A 23698-nucleotide genomic window follows, 5' to 3' on the forward strand; every position below is an offset into this window, starting at 1 on the left:
TTTATCTCTCCTTTAGGTTTAAACATCATTCTAGTTTATTTTTTGGATACACCTTCATGATCATTCCCCATTTCTTGGTTATGACACCACTTTATTTTTGGGATACACCTTCATGGTCATTCCCCATTTATTGGTTATAACGCCATTTTCTTTTTGGGATACACCTTCATGGTCATTCCCCATTTCATGGTTATGACACCATTTTCCTCTTGGGACAAACCTTCATGGGCATTCCCCATTTATGGGTTATGACACCACTTTCTTTTTGGGATACACCTTCATGGTCATTCCCCATTTCTTGGTTATGACACCACATTCTTTTTGGGATACACCTTCATGGTCATTCCCCATTTATTAGTTATGACACCATTTTATTTTTGGGATAAACTTTCATGTTTATTCCCCATTTCTTGGTTATGACGCCATTTTCCTTTTGGCACACACCTTCATGGTTAACCCCATTTCTTAGTTTTGACACTACTTTTATATTTATGTTCTTGGTTATGACACCACAAATCAAGGACACACCTTCATAGTTAACCTTATTCCTTGGTTTTGACACCACTCTTACATTTTTGTTCTTGATTATGACACCATAATCCAGGGACATACCTTCATGGTTAACCCCTTATACTTTTCTTTTGGGACACACATATTTGGTGAACCCTCGTATCTTGGTTATGACACCACCTTTAGCTCTATTTCCGGTTTAAACACCACCATTTTCCTTTTGGTTCAAACACCACCCTCGATCATATATTTTTCTCGGTCTTTGTCCTCCGAACTACGGAGTTATGACTTCCTTATTGCATTATAAGTATATATATGCACGAGGATGCGAATTCTTGGCGAGCACCTTCCTTTCTTTTCTTGTCCTCCCCGGTTCCACAAAATATGAGGCTCTGACTTTCTCATTGCACCATGAGAATACATAGGCATGAGGGCCTCAATCCTCCTGGAGCACTTTTTCCCTAACCCTTTTCTGTTTTGCAGGTATATGAAGATAGTAACACTCATCCAAGCAAGAGCATTCAAAACGGTTCCCATGGAGTACCATGGATGTGAGTAGTGCTAATAATTTTCCCTTGCATAACCGACTTCCTTACCCGTTTCTCTATTTTTCCCTCGGGTTTTATTGATATTTTCCCTTCCCTCTTTTGGGATAAAAAAAGTTCGGTGGCGAATTTATTATACCTTCGAGCGTGTGATGCATTCGGTGCATATATTTCAGCTAAATTTAATCTCAAATAAGATTTTGGATATAATACATTCAAATGCAAAACCCCCTCTTTCTTTCTCGAGACTAATCACAGGGAATTTCAAAGCATACGAAGTGGATATCCCAAACCATTTCCATATCTACACTAGTTTTTACCTTAATGGGGAATTCGTTCTCCGTTACTGTATAGGAAGGACTAGGAGAGCACCCTTTTCACCTCCAGCAGTTGCACCAATTGTCACGCCCACATAGCATTAATCGGCAGCACAAAGTTTTTATGCCATGGATCCTAACCTTAGAGCATGTTCCACCCATACATGATATGTTAGTGGTGTATACCATAAGGTTATGCTTTCTTTAATTGACTTTATGGATAGGATCCGGTTAAGGATCCAAGACCCACAATCTTCGTATGATAATGTTCCTACTCAAGATGGATTCATTGACTATATTCAGTGGCCTGAGGGAAGTCGTTTTATCTAGAAGAGAGAGATCTAAGTCGAGGAGCAAATGGAAGTAGATATGGGGAGGAAAATGAAGGTAAGATGAAGTTGAAGATGAAGATGGGGAAAGTAGTGAATAAAGGGAAGACTAAAGATGTGGTTGTCACTCCAAAAAAATTGTGATTTTTGTTGTTTATTTTTACTTTGTAGTTAAATTGTGTATTTTTGACAATTTGATCCTCTGTGTATTTCTAAGAAAAATAAGATGAAATTGAACATGTGAGAGGATGTGTTGGGAAATTCCAAGTCCCACATTGGTTGGAGAACATTGAAAGAGTTTATATAGAATGACACCTATCATCTTATAAGTCGGTTTTCTAAGGATGAGTTAGGTCACACTCTAGTATTTCATTTCTAGTTTTGAGAAATCATGTTGGTTGACATTAGAATCATTCAAAGTCTAACTAAGTGAGATATGTGAATCCTCGTGTTTTATATAGATATATTGAATGTATGCATGCATTTAACTTAGTTAATTTTGCATAATTCTTGCATGTAACTTAGTGAGTATGAAGTCATGGACATGATAAAAGAATTTTTTCTTGATTGAGAAAAAAACTACTTGTCCAAAAAAAGCCTAGACCTTGTGAGGGTGTGAATGTGATCCTTTGACAAACCCTTTTGGAGCCAAAATAAAAATTTCTTTGTTTTTGAAAAGTTACAAACTTTAACATATAAAAAGAAAAATAATGTATATATCTCATCTTAGAGATAGGAGAGCATTAAAATTTCAAAGGTATGTAATATGCAACATTGGGGAGAAAAGGATTTGTGAAACGAAAATGGAATCATGTAGTAAGAAGGTGATCAAAACAAAAATAAAATGAGGTATTTTGGCAACAAAAAAATATGAAAAGAAAAATCAAAAGAAAAGAAAACGAGGATCTAAGTGCCAAAGATAACAATTCAAAAGAAAAACACCAAGAACAAAGGTGTAAAGTTTAAAGTAGGGTATTTTGTAGAAAATTTATTGAAATCAATTTATGCTCTCTTATATGTTAGGCACATTTCTTAATCTAAATAAAAAACAAGATTTTTTGTGGCCCAACCACTTTACAAACTAATTAAAATACCTTAATGATCAGTGACAGCATGGATACTTTATGATATTATTTAGAAGAAATACAAGATTGGTTTATAGTAAAAATTGAGGGATGCACTAACTTAATTAGTGAATGATAAGTGGTTTTTGCAATGTTTTTATTAATTGTTTTACTTTGTTATTTTCCTTTTTTTTGTCCGATTTACTTTCGTTTAATATGTTTTATGCTTTGGTAGTGTGTTTTAGTTGTTTTCAGGTTTTAATAAGTATATGAAGCGAAAGAGGAAGAAAAGTGAGAAAAATGCGAGAAAAAGTCAAAAGTATTAAATTCTCAGTACAAAAATAGAGGGCTGCTACGGGCGGCCATACCAGCCAACCCTAGCTTTTCCCCCATCTTTTGATGCGCCCCATACAAAGTTCCAAGTGCCTGTTATGGTCACTCGTAGCAGTTACTAAGGGGCGTAGTAGGCAGACGTGTTTCCCTATATTTTGTTTCCTTTTTCGACTCGACTGCTATCGTTTTGGGGATTTTTTGCATGTTTGGATCTGATATTTTATGATATAATTGACATTGATCACATAGATTTAGTCTGATATTTGAATTTTCTATAAAACTCATATGTAGTCTTGAGTTTTAGGAATCCATTTTTTCACGTATTTTGCTTTTCCATTCTTTGTATTCAAGTCTCCATTGGAGAATTAGATCAAGTTTAATTCAACGTATTTTCTTGTCAATCAGGTTTTATTTATCTTTTCATTGCAATTGTTATTCTATTTCAATTATTTATTATGATTTCAATTATGAATGTCGCTTTTATTGTGTTATCCCTCACCATGAGATAGTAGCCCACTAAGGACTAGGGGTCATGGGGCTTATCTCATGACTATTTGTATGATCCATCACAGGTTAATTATGAGAGTCTTTTTCATATTTATTTTAATGCCTGAGTTATGTCATTTCAACCCTTGTAAGAAAGTAAAGAGTTATCATGTATCGATTGTAGTTTGAAAGGACATGTATCGATACCCGGGTTCAGGTTTTTAAAGAATCTCGTCCAATACAACGAAAGTGCTTGGATGAGATTGAGAAACGTCCCATTTTTATAGTTACACAGAAGTGACGAATCCTTGATTAATAATCTGGTCGTGCGAAAGTAGACGAATTATTCAGCATCGATAGGGCAACACGCAGGTGAAAGCAGGTGTTGTCCATATTTATCTATTTTCTTAAAATCGTGTAAGAACTCTCGTGATAGAAGTGAATTGGGTCGTACGGAGATGTCAGAGTAAGAATAGAGACCCTAAGTCATGTTTGTTTCATCATAATTTAAGTGATTTTTATTTAAACATCTTCTCTGAAAAGTACTTTTTAAACAAGTTATCCTACAAAACCTCAAATTTAGGTCTCTCTAGATATATATTGATAGGACGTACTTTGGTAATCAATCCATTGGTCCTTGTGATTTGATAATTTTTTACTATGTCTCACAGTCGTGCACTTGCGGCATGACAAGTTTTTGGCGCCGTTGTCGTGGACGAATTGTGCTTGATATTGAATTATTGTTTAATCATCGTATAGACTAGAGCTTTATTTTTATTTATTTTTTGATGCAGTTCTCGCTGCCCTTGTATGCGAAGAACTCGTTTTGCTGAGAATTTAGTCACACCTGTTAACGAAATTGAGTGTTTCTTACGTGAGAGATGCTGAATTCTAAGACAGCGAGAGATGGTTGATCAAGTAGTTAACACTAAGCCTCTTAATAATTATGTGACTCTTATCGAAGAAGAACCATATTCCAGTATTACAACCGCGATTGTGGAAAATAATTTTATACTCGAACCATTTTGATAGGTATGGTGCAAGAAAACCAATTTTCTATGTTGCCTTCTGAGAATCCAAACATTCAATTATTTATCTTTGTTAACAATTGTGGCACTGTAAAGTCTACTGGCATTGACCAAAACGCCATCTGCATCAGGTTATTACTTTTCTCTTTGAGAGATCATGTGTGGGGTTGGTTTCATTCTTTGCCCGCCAATTCGATAACTTCCTAGACTCAGTTGAAAGCGTCCTTACTTGAGCGGTGTTTTCCGCTAAGCAAAATGACCCAAGTTAGGAATGAGATTAATAATTTTAGGCAGGAAAAAGGGGATCTTTATTTGACTCATATGAGCGTTATAAAAACTTATTGAGATTTTGCACATTCCACAAGCTTGAAAAGTGGATGATTATTCATACCTTTTATAATGGTTTCCTTTACTCCAAAATAATGACCTTAGATGCGGCTTACGGAGGAGCCCTCATGAGTATCCCTTAAGATGTGGTTGATAACTTAATAGAAGATATGACCAAAAATCACCACTCATAGGGAAGCGTGCAATAATTTGCCGCTAAATCTTCCCCTAAGACTGGTAGTTTTTATGAAGTTAGTGTGTTTGACCATATGAACGTCAAGGTGGATGCTCTCTACCAGAAAATTGATAGTTTAAGTATCACACCTCCTGCGCCTATTATGCATACCCATGTTGCTTAGATTTTCTCTCCACTCTCTATTGTGAGATATACGGAATAATGGGCACATTGATAAAGATTATCAAATGATCCTCGGAGGATCCATCCAGGAAAATGCTAATTTTGTGAATAACAACCAGTAGAATAATCTATATTCTAACACCTATAACCCAGGGTGGCGAGACCACCCAAATTTCTCTTATAGGAACAACCTCCCTCAGCAAGCAATGGGACCACCGGGTTTCCAAAAAGCTATCCCAACTTTAAGAGAGCACTTTGTGACTTAGGGGCCAGTGTTAGCCCGATGCCATTTATTTGTGTGTAAAAAGTTAGACATGGGTGAGATGAAACCGACAAATATATCTCTGCAACTGGAAGAGTAATATGTGCGTGTAGACTTTGTCATAATGCACATCGATGAGGATTCCCAAATCTCGATACTCTTAGGTAGGCCTTTCCAAGCTACAATGGGGGCCATCATTGATGTTAATATAGGGAAGTTTACTTTTGAGATAGGAGAAGAGAAACTTGAGTTTATGTTGGCAAAACTCATGAAAAAACCCTTCATTGAGGGATTCTTGTTGCGTAGTAGATAATTGACACTTGTGTTCAAGAGAACGCATCGGAACTTCCTCTGATGATGAGTTGGAGGTATGTTTTCTTGATCCGTTAAAACTAATAAATAAAACATCGAAGCTAAGGTTCATGAGGAACTATTGGACAAAAGTTCCATTTCCACTAACTGAATCTTTCAAGTCGTTGTAACACAAAGTGACGAACCTAAGCAACAAAACCCCAACTAGAGTTGAAACAGCTCCTTTAGACCCTCAGATACGGATTTTTAGACAATGAGAAACCTCGATCCATGATAGTGAATGCTAGTTTAGAAGAGGTCAAAACTGAAAAACTCCTTATTGTTCTTAAAAAGTACACGAACGCCATGGAATACGCCATAAATGATTTGAAAGGTATTGGCCCCTCTATTTGTATGCATAAGATTATGTTAAAGGATTAATATAAGCCCTCTAGAGAACATCAGATGAGGCTAAATAATTATATGAAAGAAGTGGTTAAAAATGAAATGCTTAAACTCTTGGAGGTCGGGATAATCTATCATATCTCCGACAGGAAGTGGGTTAGTCATGTTCAGGTTGTACTTGAGAAAAGGGGGATGATAATTATTAAAAATGAAAAGGGAGATCAGGTTGCCACTAGAATAGTTACGGGTGGAGAATGTTTATTGACTGCAAGCTTAACAAAGCTTCTCAAAAAGATCATTTCATGTCATCATTCATTGATCAAATGCTTGAGCGCTTGACCAAGCACTTTCATTTTTGCTACCTTGATGGTTACTCAGAGTTCTTCCAGGTCCCCATTCAACCTAGTGATCAATATAAAATGACATTTACATGTCTCTATGGTACATTTGCCTACCGATGGTGCTTTTGGGGCTATGCAATACACCCGCAATTTTTCAATGTTTTATGATGTCAATTTTCTCTGATTTCTTGGAAGATATCATTGAAGTCTTCATTGATTACTTCTTTATTTATGGATCTAGTTTTCCTGATATTTTGATAAATTTAGAAAAGGTCTTAAAGAGGTGTGTTAAGGTGAAATTTATGCTTAATTAATAAAAATATCACTTCATGGTAAAGGAGGGCATTGTCCTCTACACTTATGCCTAAAAGAGGAATTGAGGTTGATATAGTTGACTCTCCCCACCATGGTGAGGGAAGTTAGGAGTTTCCTAGGGCATGTCAGCTTTTATTGTCGGTTCATTAAGCACTTCTCTAAAATTTCGAAGCCCCTAACTAGGCTACTGATGAAACACGTTGAGGTTAACTTTGATAATGATTGCCTAGAAGCTTTTTCGGTTTTGAAAGATATATTAATCTCTACAACCATAATGCAGTCTCCGAATTGGATTGCTCCCTTTGAGATCATGTGTGACGTCAAGGACTACACAGCAGGACTCTAGATAATAAGATGCATGTCATTTACTATGCTAGTAGGACTCTAGATGAGGTGCAAATCAATATCTACTAAGCAAAGAGGATGTAAGCCTAGGCTCATTAGGTAAATTTAGTACTACAAAGAGATTGATATTTAGATAACGGATATGAAATGGACAAAAAATGTGGTTGCTATCACTTGTCCAAGTTGACTAATTTGAAAGGGGTTTAGCTACCTCTTGATAACTTTTTCCTAGAGACAAACTTTTTGTTTTAACTGGAAAGGAATCTCATTTGTATGTTGACTTTGACAACTACCATGTTGCGGGAGTCTTACCTCCAAATTCAAACTATCAATGTAAAAAGACGTTTTTCTATAATTAAAAGTATTACTATTCAAACAAGTGTCCACTATATAAAAGAGCTGCCCAGGGAATCTTTTGGAGATATATCCATGAAAAGGGGAATAAAAGTGTCATGACACACTGTCATGCCTTCAAATGTGTTAATCTATAACAATATATAAAGAAAATACTTTGTTTTGGTGTAATCCTTTTTTCTACCCTTTTTACCATTACTTTATTGTATAATTTACTTAATAAACCACTATTATCAACTTTTATATAACTTCCTACTATTAACTTTCACTTTTTATTATTAACTTCCACATACTGTAATTTTTTAAAATTATATTTAAATATAAAATATGATTTACATTTATCCATTATACTCTTTATATTTATTTATTTTTTCTTTTATTTTTAATGGATAATATTTGTTGTTACATGTTGACTATAAAAGAAAAATATTTATGTAACTTGCGGCAATAACTTCCACTTAATATTAACCCTCTCTCTCACACGTTATAAGAAGTTTATCAAAATAAAAAAATAAAAATAAAACTTTTTTTTAATTTTTCAACTGATCCCCACACAATTGTTTAATCTTTAAATACCTTAAAATCAGAATGCTTTGAAATCATAATTGTTTTCTATTTCTTCACATAAAATGAAGGTTGAAAGGTTTCAGACAAAATGAAGGTTAAAAGGTTATATATATTGGTTAGTTTTTTCGCTTCATTTGAATATTAATTAGTATTCTTTTTTACATTTCTCATTTAGTTTCATTCTTACAGATTTTAAGAGTTCAATATTAAAGTAATATAATGTTTTTGTTTTGACGTCTAAAATTGTGTTACCATTAAAGTTCAATGTAATTGTTGATCATGGATTAAAAAATCAGTGCAAAACATGCCCTTTATTTCTTATCTAGAAGAAAAGAAGAAAAATAGAGTAACTTATTTATCCTTACAACAACTATATTGCAGATATGGAGACAAATGATAAAAATTTGTGAAGTTGATTTTCTTTTATTGTTTGTTGTTCTCAATTCTCACACATCTTTGGTTCTAATTTTCAGTTCTATTTACAAGATTATGCTTATACTTTAGTAATTGTAACTATTTTTGGTTACTTAATTCTTAATTTTTTTGTTATTTTTTATTCATGTCTTTGGTTTTGGAAGAAGATCGCATTGTCGTAATGAAAAAAAAATATTGATGGAATGAGCATATGAAAGATATATAGGTGAACCAATCATATGGAATTCCCATAGCAATGTATAATCTTATAAAAGCAAAGGACTTCTCATAGCAATGTATAATCTTATAAAAGCAATGTATAATTCCCATAGCAAATGATAATCTTATAAAAGCAAAGTGGATGAGAAAAATAAATAATACATCTCATCTCATCACGCAGAGGACTTCTCATAGCAATGTATAGAGACAAAAATCCTCTCCTATTTCTTCTTTGTTTCTATACATTTTTTAATATTGTTAATTTTTTTTCAATTGTTTATCTATCTTTTCAATTGATGTGTTTCTATTCCATATTTTTTTATTCAATTCAATTTTTATTATTAATGATCTTTGTTATTGTTAACATTCTCTTTCTCAAATTTTATTCTTGATGTTTGATTGTAAGTAAATCATAATTTTCAATGATTCTCTATCTTATCTTGTCACATACGTTATGAGATTCTCATACTCACCATCATTAAAGAAGCAAGTTGTAAGGAAAAATAAAGGTAAAATATTTCCGTTATTTCATTGTATAATTTATGTGATAACTTCCATAAAATTCACTACTATTAACTTTCATAAATTCAATTTTTGTAGAGAGGGTATCACTTACTTGCATCAACAATAAATTTAATCATAGTAGAAAAAGCACTATAAAAACTTGCATCAACATATGAAAACACTATAAAAACTTAATTGCATCCACATAAAGTTTAATCATAGTAGAAAAATGTTATTTTTTTCAAATCTATTTTTTTCTAATTTATCTGGTGATTGTTTGTCAGAAAATAATAGATGACAATCACATATATGTAGAATCAACCATAGTATATGAATCAGTCATTATGTGAATCAACCATTATCATCACTATGAACCTTGAAAATTCAAATTTCCTTTTTAATTTATTGATATTTTTCATTTGTAAATCTTATTAATTTATTAGTAATAAACATATTAAAAATACAAATTTTAGATATTTTTAAATCCTACATTTAATTTTACAGATAAAATAATATAATAGAAAATGTTCGTAGTCAAGATTCAAGATTAATTTATTAGTAATAAACATATTAAAAATACAAAGTTTGAATATTTTTAAATACTACATTTAATTTTACAAATAAAATAATATAATGGAAAATATTCGTAGTCAAGATTCAAGAGAACGACAAAGAGAAAGACTGACACAAAATGCAAGACATCGAAGATAGCGGATGAGTGTTGAGCAAAGACAAGAAGAATTGGCTAGAAGGCGTTCGAATTATAGACAAAATAAAGACAAAGGAAAACAAGTTCAAACATGTAATCTTTCTGATATGAGAATCATGATGCCATTTCAAGACTTGACAAATGCCAATTTTGCTTCTCGATTTTATTAAAGAGCACATGACAATGAAGTTAGACCGAGTACCACATATGCCAGTTGCGTTTCATCCACGAGTTAGAAACTTTAAATTATTGTATAGATTATACTTTAATACTTTATGTTTAAAAAATATCAATTAATTATGCAAAAATAATTGGTTGATATGTTAATTCAATACTAATTTACATATCAAAATTTTACATACCCAATTTTCCAACAAAATGATAACCACGAAGCAAGACCATTTATAAGAAATATTGATGACAATGATTGTGGGAAGTATAATTTTGTCTATACTCAAATTGATATTAACACACATTTAGATTTATATATTGTTGCTATTTTTCAACTATAACTCTATATTGAAGTCAATACTTTCTTTTATAGAATCACATTCGCAAAATATTAATTCACATGTTGAAACTCACGAAACACAAATGGTTTTTTATCAAGGTACGATTATGTATTTTTAATCCATACCATATATTGTATGTTTTTATTTAAATATTATTTCATGTTAGTCACCATGTATATAATAAGTATATTTCTTTTAATGCATGTTTTGTATGTAATAAAACACAGAATCAAGATATATTTTTCAAGCAAGACATAACATTGCTAGAAATTTTCGAAATACTATTGTGACAATAAAATCCCTACTTCCTACTTCGAGTAAGTGTAGACGATGCAATTCAAAATTGTTTCATAGATAACCTCAATATATGTGTTGCAAAGGTGGAAAGGTGACAATTTCACAAGTGTCTGCTCCTGACGAGTTGTTACAGTTATTTTTAGACAGTTCTACTGAAGGCAGACATTTTAGACAACATATTAGAAGTTACAACCATGTAATATCGTTTACTTCACCAGGTGTTCATGTCGATGAAAGTTTGGTTGCAACTGGTCGTGGTATTTACACATTTCGTGCTCAATGCGCAATTTATCACAAAACAGGAGGTTTTCATCCGAATCAATGTTCAAGGTCACGTTACTTGCAGTTATACATTTATAATATCGATCATGAGCTTCAAAATAGGATGAGGGAAAACTCAATACTTAACCAAGTCGTAGTGTATAAATTACAAAAACTACTCCACCAATGCAACTCGTTTGTCATTATGTTTAGGCAGCTTGCGCTAGAGCCAAAGATTGAAGAATGTAGGTTACTCATTAAAGAACGGTGGTCGAATCAACCACAATGTAGTCTCCCATCAGCTTCCCAAGTCGCAACAATTGTTATAGGCGGTGGTGATGAAGATATAATAGAACGTGGAAGAGATATAAATGTCATCAACTATGATGGAAAGCTAACAAAGATTCAAGAAACAATGGGGTATTATGATCCTTTACGGTATCATATAATGTTATGTGCTTCAGGTACACGCTGAACTATTTTTCTAAGAAATATACTTCTAAATGTGTGAAAAAATAATTCAAGATTGATTATTTTATTCAATGTAGATTCGTCATAATGATCAATCTGTATTGTTAAAATCGGGTCAACTTTTACAACAATATGTTGTAGACAATTATGTAAAGATTGAAACAGGAAGGTTGAGACGGATCCAAAGAAATCAAAATAATATTCGGGCAGAGAACGCAAGTATTGAATATAACATATTATATTTATACATGAAGAGTATATACTTTATGTTTATACCACTATCAACACATTTCATTTTTATACTTTCATATATTTCTATAGATAATGTCATCATCATTTATTAGCAGCAAGCGAGATATGACACAGATATACTAAGATGGTATGGACATTGTCCTTAACAACGGTAAACCATACATATTCCTTACAATGACATTCAATCCTTCTTGGATTGAGATAACTTCCAAACCATAAAACCCAACAAGATCAACCTAAACCCTAAGTGAAGGATAATGTCATTAACAAAGAAGTCTTAAAGGAAGGTTAAAACTTATTATATGTAACCGAATTTCAAAAACATAGACTACATATGTGCATATGCTACTCATCTTGGATACTAATGACAACAGGAACCTGAAGAGTATGATAGTCTGGTGAAATCAGAAATACAACTACATAAATCTGAACCAGAATTGTATGAAGTTGTGTTAAAACACATGATCCATGGGCCATATGGACCACTGAATCAAAGCTCTCCAAGTATGAAGAAGGTCTTGGATCCCATTTTTTTAAATAGAAATAAGTGTTACATTGATAATAGATAGGTGGTTACTTATAATTCATGATTATTGTTGAAGTACGATTATCACATCAATGTTGAGATTTGTGATGTACTTATGCATTGATGGGATGCTTCATATATGGTAAAAAGAGAATTGTGATGTACTTATGCTTAAAGGAATGATTATTGATAAGTTCCTTGTTAAATGAACATATCTTGTTATCATTTGTTGAGATTGAGGTGATAAACATAATTTATATTAACAGGAATACAAAAACACAATTGTTATGTTATTGCATTAAAAAAAATAGTGGCTCCTCCGATTATATTGCTAAACATAGAACCTATATTTGAGTTGTGAAATGGGACAAGAGCTTTCTTTCAACAAATTAAGCCCAAAATCACTGATGTTGCAGGACTTCTTTTTGTGCTTATTAAAAAATAACTTTCTATCAAACTGAATTTCACAAACACTACAAGAACAAGCATTGCGAAATATCAAAATTTAACTTGCACAACATGTTTTCAATCACGGACAAACACAGACAATCGTATGTTGCCTTATCAAGAAAAGTTCCGTGGGTTGCAACAATAATGTTAATTAAAGACAGAAAAATAAAGGGGAAATTTATAAAAGAAGACATTTGTTAATAGCAACCCACCTTTATAATGCCGACACGCATGGAACATCACAATATAGTACAAAACGCCTATGAAATTTAGATGTTTAGAGCTGATTGTATGAGACCTCTGCCAGTAATCTACATACCAGATGATATGCGATTTATGATATAGATACTCAAAGGTTGGGGGATACTGAACTAGTGACTAGCGATGGGGGATTGCATTTCATTGCTACACAACTTGAGATTCTACTTAAAGAGTATAGGGTGTGGCATACAGTTAAATTCTCCATCAACCCTAAACTAGTAGCCAACAAAGATCTACAATACATAGAAGAACTACTTTATAGAATACAGACTCCATCTCCTTGGAAGGAATGGTTCTCTAAACTCAACAATGTACTTTGGACATACCAGACTACATATAAACCTCCAGACAGTCCAAGACTTATTGGGAGACCAAGGTACTCAACTCTAATCTAAAATATCTTTAAAAAACATAATATGAAAATTTCTCTATTACTACATTTCTTTTGAAGTGTCATTTTAATATTTACATACACTAAAAAAAGCTAAATTTTGACAAAATAAAAGGAAGTACTACTTAACAAAAGCCAAACACTTGCAGTGTTAAAATAATACTCATTGAACTTTCTAAGAATTCAGTGAATTAATTATGAAACAATTCTAATTAACAAAGTGATTGTTGATTTTAACTTTATGGAACTTTCTAAGAATTCATTGAATTAATTATGAAACAATTTTGAAATGGCATGTAACAAAAGCAAGCAATGCTTTTACTAGTACTTCAATCATAGCTTACGTTATATAATTTAGTTATAATTACAAATAATCACATTAAACAACCTCAATTTGTGAAGAAAACGGCCACTAGTAAGAACCACGAAAACAGTCCAATAAAACATAGAGAATTAAGCAAACCAGTAGAGAGGCCTTCAAAGCAAGACCGGCACATCAAGTTAAGCAAACACATTACATAGTACAAGTACACCAAGGAAACTTCACAAATAATAAAAACAACGTGAATCGGTCAAGAACCCCAATGACACCCGAGGAAAAGATTAAAACAAAAAGTGAAATAGATACTATATCAAATTAGGACATCAGTTCTCCAAGGTGTTATTAACATCAATAAAATTCAGATGCAAATTACCCATTTACACGAATTCAGAATCATCATGTGCCCAATCATAATTTGAATATTAATCTCATAAATAAAAAGCTTATCCAACTAATGCACACAATGATTTCATTAACGGCAATAACAAGTATATAAGAAAACAATAGACAAAATTTCAACGAAGACAAAATTAGATTCGAAACATATCTTGGGCATCAGTTCTCCAAGGTGATAATAACATCAAAAAAATTCAGATGCAAATTACCCATTTACACAAATTTAGATTCGTCATGTGCCCATTTGAAATAATCAAAATCATCATAATTAAAATCAAAAAAATATATTTATCAAATAAGGGAATTCGAATAGCGATCAGAACCTGTCGGGATTCATAAATTACATCAAAAGTTTATCAGCGGATTGACAGACAAATGAATTTCTATCATCACCTCACTATCCTTTTCCCTTTATAATTGAAATTGAATAAACCAAATAACAAATTTTAAATTAAGATATATTAAAATCAACTCATTCATGGATACTTCTATAAAATAAAAGACATAAAGTAGAAATTGTTAGAGCTCAGAACTTCTTAGAGGATTGCGCCATCATCGCGAGACAAAAGATGACTCACTCCGGCACAGTTTTCTTCATCACGGCCCAAACTGTTGATACCGAAATTGAACAACAACAAAAACACAATCAAAAGAAGAATTAATCAGAATTACACTGCATAAAGGAACTCGAAAATGATGGATGGAGTATCCGAGATCTGAAGCGATGCAGATGGTTAACTTGAGGGAACTTGGCGATTATTTATAGGTGTAAAATAGGGTTTATCAATGTATGGCGAGACGGGGCTAGGGTTAATGTATAACAAGGTTCTAGAAGCAGTTGGATCGGGTAGGTTTTGTATTTCATGAGCCCAACTGGTGATTGGGAGGGAAGTCAGGCCCGTTATGTGTTTATCGTATAAAATCATGTATTTTTATTCAAATATTTCATAATTTTAAAATTAGGTTGCACATGTGTATATAGTAATAAAAAATTATTAATCACCATGGATGATTTATTGACAAACTTTATTTAAGGATGGAGTTTTTTTTAGAGACTAAATTCTTTTTTAATTGTTAAGGACTCCATTTTAAATATTCGTTTAAGAAATGACTAAATTGTTATTTTTTGGACTAAAATTTATTTTTATTTTTTATTTTTCTTAAGTATTGAATTGGGTTTCGAAGTTTTTCTCGAATTATAATGGGTTGTTGCTCAAGATATTAGTCAATTTTTAATATTCAATGATTAAAATACTTAATTGCAACTCTAATAGAGTTTACTAAATCAATGTTCGTAAAATATATATATATATATATATATATATATATATATATATATATATATATATATATATATATATATATATATATATATATATATCTTAATTTCTTATTATATTATTGTTTTGTTTTAGAGTGAGAATGAAAAGTAACGGTGAATTTGAGCTTTTGTACGGTATAAGAGAATTTATATTCATGGTTAGCATTTTAACGCTTAAGTCAGTATATAAGAAATAAAAGTGATTTTAAATTGAGTTTGAAATTTGTTACCTAACTTTGGATGGGTGATTGCAAATCCTTCAAAATGGTCGGTCGGGGTTGCTATGGCCGGCCTAGAATAATTGGTTTTTATAATGTGTATACTTGCATATGTTTTGAACCAACGAATTGAATGATGTAATTTCAAAGTCGATAATCATCCCATATTTAAAATCCATTTATCAAAGTCAAAGCACTTGGATGAAGTTGCAAGGGGAAAATCTTTAAGAACCTTAACACCTTCCCTTCAAATTCGGTCAAGGGCAGAAACAAGTTTATCTTAGTGAATAAGCATTCATAGAAAGAAATAGAGCATTCTCTGAAGTTGTTATCAATCCTTTTGTCCAACTCTACCAGAAGAACCAACCAATCAGAAGGACGACTCATTTTTATGTTAACTTCCCTCATGACCATAGGATTATCTAAAGCGGATAGGGTTCCCAAAATTTAGGATCCATCCAGTTATATGTGTTTGTATTAATCGGCTCCATAAGACGGGTACTTCTTCGGGGTACCTCATCATCCCAAACGGTATCTGATGGCTTGGGGCAACCGATATTAGCATATTAATTCCCAAGCTTAAGATAGTTTATAATCTCAACATCACTTGGATCACAGTTGTAACACACAAAAACCCTGACTCTTAATTTAAAAGAGAACAATGAATAAACTTTAAAAAAAATACTTTTAGGGTGTCACACATACTTCTCAACCAAACAATCATTTCAACTTATAAAATGTTGTAGCGGAATTAAAACATTCCAATTAACACATGTCATAGTTTCAAAATGAGTTCAACTTTAACATAACCGAAAGACATAATTAAAACAACTTGCAAAGATAGACATAACAAATCTTGTCACAGTGTCACACTATCAGAGCAGTATTCACATAATCTAGAAATACGCATAATTTTATGAGAGCAAAGACAATCATCTTCTTACACGCATGACATTAAGGTTCCTCTAACTGAGTATCTGCAATCAACGACATATATATCCACACAACAACAAATAAGAGTGAGAATGTATTCAACACATGTTAGTGGTTTATAACACAATAAGGATATATACACAAAATAATTCAATCAATATCAATCATTCACAATGCAATATTATGTATGCAATGGACACCTCAACTCTACTCTCATGCATGTGATACCAAAGTTTGGAAGTTCAGAGGTATGTTACTGAATACATCCATGGGTTACAACACTAAACCTCGAGCTCATAAATGGTTACAACACTTAACCTGAGCTCCATATTAACCACAACACTAGATCAGGATTTGTCATTGACCACAACACTAGACCAGGATTCGTTAACGGACTAAAGTCCCACCTAACTTTGAAATACATGAATGCATGAAAATGATACATAAACAATTAAATGAAGGCATTACTACCTCTAACTCCAACATCAACACATCGATTCCACCACTGAATCAAACTCAAAATTAACCAATGTAAGGTCATAGTAAACGGTTCCACCATCAAATCAAATATTTCAAACAAAACCAATTATTAAATTTATCATCATAATCAATTATTAAAATGAAACATAATAGTTAAAGTTATATAATTTCTCATCAACAATCATTTCAATATCAACATCTTTCCTCGTATGGTAATCATTAATTCATTCAATTACAACAATCAAAAATGTTTTCGTCGTCACTAACTGTCGCGGCGGGATTTTTCACGAGATTAAGTATTGATTGAACTTAACCCGTTTGAAAAATATTTTAAATGCAAGAGTCGTCACTGTCTTTTATTTTATCCAAAAAGAGGAAAGGAAAAATAACGATAAATACCTTTAGAGTTACGGGTTCGGGGGTTGGTTATGCAAAGGGAAGGTATTAGCACCCTCTACATCTGTGGTACTCCACAGGAACCTTTTTGCTTATATTTATGTGAATGCTTTGCTTTTTTCGCTTTGATCGTTTGATTGGGGAGATGAGAAAAGAACTTGATTTTATTGCTTTTTGGACTCGATAAAGTCGTAGACTTCATGCCTACGTATCTCCAAGGCGCAATGGAGAAATCAGAATCCACGTAGTTCTCCCAAAAGAAAAGGGGAAAGTCTGTTTTGTTGATTTTAGATTGGTGTGTCTTGCCATCTCTTGCTCGACCTAGGCGGGAGGCTTCGAGACTGACACGTCCTTTTGAAAATGTTTTTAAACTGAAAAGCCAAAGCTGGCAAAAGATTTGAATGAGCCTAAACCCTGAAACAATAAATAAATGGGCTCATTATAAGGAAGCCCAAGAGTAAGCTTGTGAGTGTGTGAAAAGGGTTTCTTAAACGGCGACCGTTGGAATCGCATCGGGTTTCTCTTTTTTGGATTTTTCGATTTTTTAACATAAAACGTGAACAATACGATTAAACACACAATACAGAACATAAAAAAATGCGAGAAAGTAAATTATTACAACACATTTAGCTATGAATAGTTAGTATTACGAATAGTTAGTGGAGTTAATCGAGCTGAAACTGAAACGAAACGGTTAGTAACAACATAAACAAATATAAAAAAAAACAATATAAACATTTACTTTAGACAAAATAAACATTTAATATAAATAAACATTTAATTAAAATAAATATTTAAACAAATAATTAATTTAACTAACATTTAAATAAAACATATATGCAAAATAATAATAAAAGATAAACAATATTTAGTAAACAAAAGTAATATATATATATATATATATATATATATATATATATATATATATATATATATATATATATATATATATATATATATATATATATATATATATATATATTTATATTTTAGACAATAAATATATAATAGACAAAAATAATATATATGTATATTTAGACAAATAATATATAATAGACAAAAATAATATATATATATATATATATATATATATATATATATATATATATATTTATTTATTTATTTATTTATTTAGATATATAATAGACAAAAATAATATATATATATATATATATATATATATATATATATATATATATATATATATATATTTAGATAAATAATATATTAAAACACATGTCGGCAAGCCGGAACTTTGCCGATTTCAGAGATAAGTGAAGAATATTACCTTGTGTGAAGAGGATGAACTTCTGATCGTCCAAATGATCGACCGAAAGCTGGAAACCGTCACCGACGCAGTGCTGGCTGCCTTCGTGAGTACTTGACTTCAACGTCGCTTTTGATCGGTGAAACGACGTCGGAATGAAATGAACCTTGGATATTTGTGACCTGGACTCAACGAACTTCAAAGATATGAAATCGGTTTTGTGTTTCGGTGAATAATCGGGACGATTTTGGGTTACCGAAAATGAAGAGCAAGTGAAATACGGTAATCTTTTGGACAAATATTTCTTTTCAATTCTCTGTTTCTCTCACCACACATTTTTTCCTTACTGATCCACTCTTTCCTTTCTCTTTTTCTTACTAACCACACCTATATTTATATATATATATATATTTAGATTACTTAAACAATAAGAAACCTAAAAAATATCTAACATAAATTAATAATATATATTTAGAGTACTTAAACAATAAGAAACCTAAAAAATATCTAACATAAATTAATAATATATATTTAGATTACTTAAACAATAAGAAACCTAAAAAATATCTAACATAAATTAATAATATATATTTAGATTACTTAAACAATAAGAAACCTAAAAAATATCTAACATAAATTAATAATATATATTTAGATTACTTAAACAATAAGAAACCTAAAAAATATCTAACATAAATTAATAATATATATTTATATATTATATAATAATAATAATAATAAACTAATATAATATTAATCCTAATTAAATAAACTAATTAACAACTAAACACAATTAATATTAAGCACAAATAATATTAAACGGCACACGATTAAAATACGATAAAATCGAACGACACAAACGCGATAAAAACGATGACAATTTGCACAGTAAAACAGACAAATTGATAAAACCAATAAACCAGTAAATCGGTAAACCAGTAAAATCAACAACACGACTCAAACAGACTCGATTAAATCACACGGCACAACACGTAATTAAATAAACAACCCTAGGCAATAATAAAATCAACACGACATCACAAAAACGCTGACAAACACAATCATAAATAATCAGACAATACGAAAACTCTAATATATTCGAAATACAGTCAAAATACCGACAAACAAACAATTAAATAGATAAAAACGCACAAAACCTAATCGAAGCGATGCCACGCACAAAAGAGATAAGCGAGATAAATACGAAGCAACGATATCGGCCAGGTTTTGCTAAAACAACGAAATACAACACGGTAAGCAACGAAAACACACAAAACCTAATCAAACCAGTTGTCACGCGAAGTTTAAGAAATTGAGATGAATACGAGACAACGAGATTAATCAAGATGTGGTCAACAAAGCCAAAGTCAAATTTTGGGGTGCGACAGATGCCCCTATTTAATTAACTTAGGCCAGATAGCCGGAGGCTATCGAATGGCGTAAGGTAATTAAATATGACAAACGCCACAAAATTTGACCGCAAATGCATGTATGCATGATGCAAAAGACAGACAGACACAGAGACACAGGAGTGCAAACTCTACTGGGGAAGGACATACACCGACTCAATGCATGAAGGTAAACACTGAGAATACTCAGCTGGGGAAGATTCACTACCTATTCATAGATGGAAAATAGGAGGAAAAGAGATATCGACTCAATGTTGACGATACATCACTATCTCATAGATGAAAGTGGGAAAAGATCAATATAACAAGAGTATTGATGTGACAGTACATTACCAACTCAAAGATGGAGGTAACAGAAAAGATGAATACCAACTCAAGGATGAAGGTATAACAAGGGCATAATAAGAATCGAACTGCGTTAACTCATGGTTGACAGCTCACTACCCACTCATTGATGAGGTAAACAGGACATGCCAACTCAAAGTTGAAGGCAAGCTTCAAAAGATTGATAATAACACTGCTAGGGAAATCAAATTCCAACTCATTGATGATGGTGTAGATGAAGAATCAGATCTAAGGATCATTGTGCAGACTTACAGTTGAATGCGCACTACCAACTCATTGATGAGGTAGACAGAGAAATGCCGACTCAAAGTTGAAGGCAACCACCGATTCATTGACAAAGGTGTTTAAAAGAATTTAGAACATATTCTCCTGGAGATGTTTATCATTACCGACTCAAAGATGACGGTGGAAGGACAAAATGTACCTAACTCATAGATGAAGGTACTTCATCCACTCAAAGGCGAAGATGGAATCAGAAGTTATCTGTGCAGACTCAAAGATGAAAGCACACTATCAGTTCAACAAGGATCAAACATACCCTACTCATAGATGAAGGTACTCCATCAACCCAAAGACGAAGATGGAATCACAGGAAAATGTGCGAACTCAAAGATGAATGCATATTACCAGCTCAAAGTTGCAGGTACTTCACCAACTCAAAGACGAAGGTGGAATCAAAAGGAATTTGTGCTAAACTCAAAGACGAAAGCACACTACCAGCTCAAAGTTGCAGGTAGAACCATGGAACTTTCTGTGAGGATGTTATCAACTCATAGATGGAGATAGTAATTAATTTATCTGAGGGATAACAAAGGTTACCACTCATGGATGTAGGTAACTCAAGTTTGTAACGGGTACCAACTCAAAGATGAAGGTATAAAGGACTTGGACACAATATCGGTCATGTCTGTTTTACTGAATGAGAGTCACAAAGACTATATTGTTGCCTTCTTTTACTGGCAATTTCTGAGCTTTATCTGGAGACACGAGGTTCAAACTAGGATAGAACTAGAATGAAACGGTCAAACAAGACTTCAACTGAAGAGGAATGAACTCATCAGGATTTACAACTGAAACAACCATCTTCCACGAGGCACAGATCTTTGTGGGGAACATGACCAATAAAAGGTATTTTGCTGCTTATGAGGATACTCTATATGGAGAGATTGACTCAACCCACAATATAAACAAGGAAACAAGGTGCATATGAATGCAAGCATGATATGTCATAGATATGCATGAATATTTAGTAATGAATGCATGATGGACAGACAAAACTAGGAATAACTAAAAAATGTTAACAGCTGCATAAGGACTTGCTGGAGATTTGCACTGAGACTCGCTGGGGAGTAGTACAAAGACTTGCTGGGGAATTGGTACAAGAGCACCATATCCAGGTTTCTTTAAAAGTCTGTCTCTGCTGAGGATTCCGTAGAAGAATGGAGATGCCTTCTACTTCAAAAATGCAGGAGATTCCCTGTGGTTCTTGAATTTGTGAGGTATATGAGGATTGGACCTTTCTGAGGACTCCGCTGGGGATACAAGGTGTTATCCTCTGTAAATAAGATGATATTGTAAGAGAAGTCCTGCAATTCTTGAATTTGCTGATAATGCAGAAGGGATTATTCTTCTGGAAGACTCTATTGGGGATAAAGTTCGTTGGGGATAGGTGGTATCTTTCCAGGGAATAAGAATATAGGGGAAATCTATCCTTGATTTTTTTTGCTTTAATTATCATGGAGACTTTCTGTATCTGAAGACTTTGCAGGGGATTATGGTGTCTGATATCTGGTTACGAGATCTTTCCTCTAGGAGACTCTGCCGGGGAACAGTGATGTCTGACCTTTGAATATAAATGAGAATTTAGGAGAAATCCTGCAATTCTTGAATTTGCTTAAAATGCATAACACACTTTTCTTTTACTACAAAACATTACTGAGGAGGAGACATATCCTTCTATTGAATGGACAGAGAACAACAGGAGATTCCCTGTAGTTTCTGAATATCAACTTTCTTCACTCGCTGAGGGATGGAGACCTCTGTATTACTCCTGCTCAGGGAAATCAAATCTTCCTTCTCATCCTCTGCTAGGGACATTGCTGATCCCGCTTTAATAAATTACTGGGGAAATACCTGTAGTAATCCCACAGGCCAAATCTGTAACTTAAAACCTGGATCAAAGTCTTCATGATCAATTAACCGGGGAGTCTTCATGATCAATTAAACTGGGGAGTCTTCATGATCAATTAACTGGGGAGTCTTCATGCCCCAAGTGAAGGGAATAAACTTCTTGAAATATTTCTTGCATGATCTCTTGAGGAAAACTAGGAAGCATAGCTGGGGATATCCAGAATCACAACCTCTGCTGGAGAAATATTACTGCCAAGACACCTGTGGAGATTTTTTCATCATATACATATAAGGATAGTAATATGAACATGTCTAGTTGGAATCACATGATTTCAGAATTACTGGGACCACATGTCTCAATCCTTTTATTGATGTCCACAAATCAAAGTAAATAATCTTTATATTTTTCAAAAACTGTTTTTAATTCAAAACTTTTGTTTCAAAACATATCTGTCAAAGTAAAAGAACTTTCGTAAATTGAAATGAAAATTAAGAGTGCCAAGAAATATAGAAAGGCTCAAATTGATTTGATAGGATGGTAATCAGCCAACAGCGTGATTCCATAGATCTTTACAAATTGGAAAATGGTAATTTCGTGAAAAAAGGGTACGTTGAACTACAATGACATCATTCTCTCTTCCACTTTTGACCTGTATTGCAGCCTTGAGAAAGTTGGAGAACTGTTGAAAATATTCTGATACTTTAATGATCTTATCTCTGTTATGCAGTTACTTGCCTGAAATCCCTAACTTTTGCCTAGATTGCCCTTTCGGGTTTTCAATCTACCGGAATAATATTCTCTTTGTTTTTTTATGTCTCTAATTTCTGCTTGGACCGCCCTTTCAGGTTTTCAGTCCACCGAGACGCTCATTTTTGCCTAAGCCGCCCTTTCGGGTTTTCAACTTAGCGAGCTGTTCTTTTCATTTTTTAGGCGAAGTATTTCTTGACTGCATCTGTATTCACGGGCCGTGGAAGCTCTTCACCATCCATGTTTGTAAGAATTAAAGCACCGCCTGAGAAGGCTTTCTTGACAACAT

General features: G+C 32.8%; 4 non-coding genes across 4 annotated transcripts; all 4 read right to left on the minus strand.

The window, feature by feature from the left end:
• Window positions 1–14081: 14081 nt before the first annotated feature.
• Window positions 14082–14175, minus strand: LOC127077615 (small nucleolar RNA Z101). The gene has a single exon (XR_007787406.1). It is a non-coding gene; the product is annotated as a small nucleolar RNA Z101 (small nucleolar RNA).
• Window positions 14176–14313: 138 nt separating this feature from the next.
• Window positions 14314–14407, minus strand: LOC127077612 (small nucleolar RNA Z101). The gene has a single exon (XR_007787403.1). It is a non-coding gene; the product is annotated as a small nucleolar RNA Z101 (small nucleolar RNA).
• A 67-nt stretch (window positions 14408–14474) lies between these two features.
• Window positions 14475–14560, minus strand: LOC127077628 (small nucleolar RNA snoR14). The gene has a single exon (XR_007787418.1). It is a non-coding gene; the product is annotated as a small nucleolar RNA snoR14 (small nucleolar RNA).
• Window positions 14561–14684: 124 nt separating this feature from the next.
• Window positions 14685–14768, minus strand: LOC127077617 (small nucleolar RNA U61). The gene has a single exon (XR_007787407.1). It is a non-coding gene; the product is annotated as a small nucleolar RNA U61 (small nucleolar RNA).
• Between the last annotated feature and the right edge of the window lie 8930 nt (window positions 14769–23698).

The sequence above is a fragment of the Lathyrus oleraceus genome, chromosome 4, assembly GCF_024323335.1.
Source record: "Lathyrus oleraceus cultivar Zhongwan6 chromosome 4, CAAS_Psat_ZW6_1.0, whole genome shotgun sequence".
In the NCBI taxonomy this organism is placed as follows: domain Eukaryota; kingdom Viridiplantae; phylum Streptophyta; class Magnoliopsida; order Fabales; family Fabaceae; genus Lathyrus; species Lathyrus oleraceus.